Source organism: Hylobates moloch, unplaced genomic scaffold, assembly GCF_009828535.3.
Source record: "Hylobates moloch isolate HMO894 unplaced genomic scaffold, HMol_V3 SCAFFOLD_2, whole genome shotgun sequence".
Lineage (NCBI taxonomy): Eukaryota > Metazoa > Chordata > Mammalia > Primates > Hylobatidae > Hylobates > Hylobates moloch.
The window spans coordinates 44898642-44903184 of NW_026652277.1; positions in this window are offsets into that span (position 1 = coordinate 44898642).

Consider the following 4543-nt stretch of genomic DNA (forward strand, 5'->3'; position numbering starts at 1 on the left):
CCAGTGACCTGCTTCAGTATCTGCTGGATGACGTAGTCTTTATTATTGGCTCCCTTCCGCTTTCCATCGAAATTTCCCACACTCCTACCTCTGCTTCCTGGGATGTCTTATCAATAAGGTATTTTTACTCAAATCCTTTTCTCAAGCTCCGTTTCTGGGGAGTTCAGCCTAAGACACATGCCAGCCCACACCATGGAAACATTAAAGATTTCTCTGTGTTTGCAACAAACTCATCATCTGACTATTTGGGTATTATTTGGTCATTCCTTCAAGTCTTTGCTTTTCTTTATCTAAATGACAGGTTCCTCTCCATGGCACCAATTTCCCACCAAAGTGTTAAGTAAAAACAGGTGGACAGAATCAATTATTTCAGAATGTCCCCCAACTCCTTATAGCAGTGGGAAACCAGCCCAAAATTGTGTTAGCAAAATGTTGAAACAAGGTGCATGCATGCCATCTGGGTCAATCAGTTCATTGAAGTCAGAATATTACACAATTGGTTTCTTATTCTTTTGTATTTCCACGGTATGTTATGGTCAGTCCCTGAGGCTGACCAAAGCATCTGTTTCCCATCCTCCACAGTGTAATTCTACTGGGAATTACCATTTTTACTTCATAAAAGCAAATGCATACAGTGCATGGCATTTTCTTTTCAAGAGAAGGTTGAAATAATAATAATGTACTTGGACTTGCTATTCTTAACCCCCCTCAAAACCACTCAGTACAAACAACCTCTAGACCAACTCTGTCTGGGAAGAGCATATTTAGAAAGAAGGGAGACACTATAGACAGTACCACATACAAGAAAGAAAATATAACGTCTCAGCCTGATACACTGTGGGATGCTGCAGGATGTTGACTCACTTTGCAACTATAGTCCTTCCTGAGCTTAGAAAAAAAACTAAATAGTCTTCTATGCACTAAGTACAGCTCAAACAAATCTCTCCTGACCCTGCATTGCTGCAGGACTAGATGTCGCCAATGTTAATATCTGTATTGGACACTCTGTGTAATTATTTTTCCAAAAGAGCAGACCAAACAATTTCTCAAGTATACAAAATTCTCTGTACACACAGTGCTCTCCTGTACAAGCAACAAGGATAGTTTGACAAATGAAAAGAAGCAAGAAATATTGATGAAAATTTAAAAATAAACACATAGTTTCACCCTAATAAAGAATATATTTGCAAATAACACAACCTGCTAAATCTTGCTGGCAAATAAGGTAGATCCAACCATTCCAGCAGCCTGTCCTGAGGGAACTTTGAGTTTTTATGAAGAAAGTTTCCATAGTTATAAATAAATGTTCCAAACATCCCTATAATTACTTGTTTCTCCTAAAGTATTATCTGGGCAGAAATTCGTTTTACCTTACGCATATTTTATAACTGACCAGTAATAAGGAATTTAGTCCAGGAAGGTACATTTTTACTCTGGGCAGGATAAACTGTAAACAGGCCACCTCTACCTACAATGGTGTGCATTCCTCCAGAATTCTACCTCTCATCAGAGACATGAGAGTCCTCTTGCCTGACTTCTGGACTAGGTACACATATGATCACAGATCAAATCAATGACTTCTCAGCAAAATCTACAAGAAAAAAATTCTTTCCCACCCAAACAAAAGTGGCCTCTACAAAGAAACTGGTTTGTACGAACTAATAACCAAATCCTTTCTGTCTTTCAGCTCCTTATTGTTGGCCTTGGGAAGATGTGTTTGGTTCCAATGGGGGAATCCTCAGAGGAAATGGAAGCCTGTTTTACTTGTTTGTTTTCACGGCCTCTGAATAGCCTGGATGCTTCTACAGTCAATGTGTGCCAGGAGTAGAGTGTGCGTCATTGGTTTCCCTGGACTTTCTGGCCCTGTCCAAACCGCCAGTTCTGTTGATTTGCCTTGGTGAAAACATTCTCTCCAACCGATAGCTTTTTCATAACATTAAAAGTGAGTATGTAAAATGATTTGAATCACACTTTTAAAACCAAAGAAAAAGGCTTTTTAAGACAAGATTTTCCAAGTACTTGATAAGATTTGAGGAAAAAAATTTCTGCAAACAAATTTTAAAAATCCATACTGGAGAAAAAATGAGGTAATATAATGAACACTAAAATCATGTTTTAAGGAATGTTTTATCTAGAGTTTACCATCTTATAACAAATATTTTTGAAGCTAAAGTTAACACCTGTAATAGTATCTTTAGAACAGTGGACTGATTCAGAGACAAAGGGCTGTTTTGCTTAAATATCATGCCATCTAATTAGACTCCACACTTTTTAATTTAAAAAATTCTAGTTTCTTTTCAGTTAGAATTTAAAATGAACGTGAAAATTGACAAGCAAATATATAAAATAGCTATCATATGTAACCGCTTCTTATCAGTCATTGGTTATTTATTAAATATTTATTTGTGTCCATAGTTGTGCCAAGTTCTAAGAAAATGTGAATGAAATATGAAAACATGATTTTAAACTTTAATAGACTTTCTGTTAATTAGGGGGAGGGATGCAAAACAACAGTTTTGTTTTGTTCTGTTTTGAGACAAAGTCTCACTCTGTTGCCCAGGCTGCAGTGCAGCAGCGCCATGATGGCTCACTGTGGCCTCGTCGGGTGATCCTCCCACCTCAGCCTCTCGAGTAGCTGGGACCGCAGGCATGCACACCACACTCAACTCAATTTTGTATCTTTTGTAGAGACAGGGTTTTGCTGTGTTGCCCAGGCTGGTCTCGAACTACTCGGCTCAAGCAAACCACCTACTTCAGCCTCCCAAAATGTTGGGATTACAGGCGTGAGCCACTGCATCCAGCAAAAACAACCCCCTCTTTTACCCAGTGATACCATTACATGGTATTTAAGGACTTCCTCCGTGTACACTATCCCACGGTTCTCCTCCAGACACTCTAAAGCATAGTTAGACAACAGCGGCTCATTAGTCCTTGATAGTGCCCTCACCAGACTCCACGCCTGTGTCAGGCAGTGCCTGCCAGAGTGCGCTCTTTCTTGGTATCAGAATCTTCTACCTCAGTTAAATGAATCATTATTCTTCCTCATTCCCTTCTTGGTAGAAGTAAGCCTTCCCTCGTCTGAATTCTTTTAGCTGTCTTTATTTCTCATGGTACTTTTTAAACTCAAAACACTATTATATAGTGTTATTGTATAGTATTATATATATATATAGTATTATATAGTTATATACTATAACTATTTGTGTATACTTCTTATTTGCCCAACTAAAATTACCTTAAGGCTTTTATAATAGCATACTTGTCTATATATCTCCATATATGTTGCTTAACTCAGTGTCTGATTTATAATATATATTCAAACATGTAGTAGTTGAATGAATGCGCATTTGAAATAATTAGGCAATAATTAAGAATAATAATTGTGTGGCACTAAATGCAGATAACAAGAGAGTAAAAGGAATTTGAAGGAGAGGGTAAAATTGCTTGAAAGTGGGCTATAATAGTCTAAGCAGGCTAAATGGAGGATTTAAGCTTGGTTTGGATCTTTAGGGCTGATGATGCAAATTGGAACCAGAGTGGCTAAGAACAAATAGAAGTAAGAGTGTGGCTGCCAGATTAGAAGAGGAGAAGAAAGAAAACAAAAGGTAAGGATATAAGAGGAAATTTTCGGGAATTACCTAATGATACGGCTAGGCAGGCAACATACAGGCCATAAGAACAGACTTGATTAGCTGGAAACCCAGAAAGTAAGCTCTGCTTCCAGGATTCAGGCTGTTTGTGGAGAAGTAACATGTTCAAGAGCAAAAGAATGGAGTTTTGCGTTTAAAAAGGGCTGGATCTGATATCAGTTTCACTATTGTTTTTGTTAGGCATGGGATTCACTAATCCTGCATTTTCTCATCAATAAAATGAGAGTTATAACTCCCACAATTGGGTTGTTACTCCCACAATTGGGTTGTTATGGGGATTAAGTAAGACACTATGTGGGAAGTTCTTGACACATAGATCTCAGTAAACGATGACCATCATTAATGTTTGCTATGGGCTCCAATTTGAACACTTGTTGGGTATGTTGTCTCCAGTCCATTAGCAGCCAGATGGTCTCTGGGACTTGTTCTGTTCCTGATTGTTGCAGAAAAAGCCGTTCTCAAATTAAGATGGAGATCCTAATAGAAATGATCATCATGATGATGATGACAATGAAAATTAGAACTTATAGTAGCTAATATTTATTGAGTGCTTATTATATGACAGGAACCATGGAATTGTCTCATAAGAATTACAGCATTTAATCCTAACAAAAATGTATATTGTAAATGAAACAACTGGGACTGATTTTTGAGTGTTGTAGCAGGGGTCCTTTGGAACAAAATGTGTCTAGATCCCAGGAATCCCAGTCACTAGAAATACAGTGGAAGCCAGAACAGGGAGGCCAGGCACAGGGAAAAGGCCCCTAGATGAAGAGGCTTACCCCACCATGGAATCCAAGACAGTAGTCAAAAGGGGTAGGAATCTCAGATCTGACCAAGGAGGGGCTTTCAACCAGGGACTCTGATCCAGCAAGCAGGCCAGGGTATGGGGG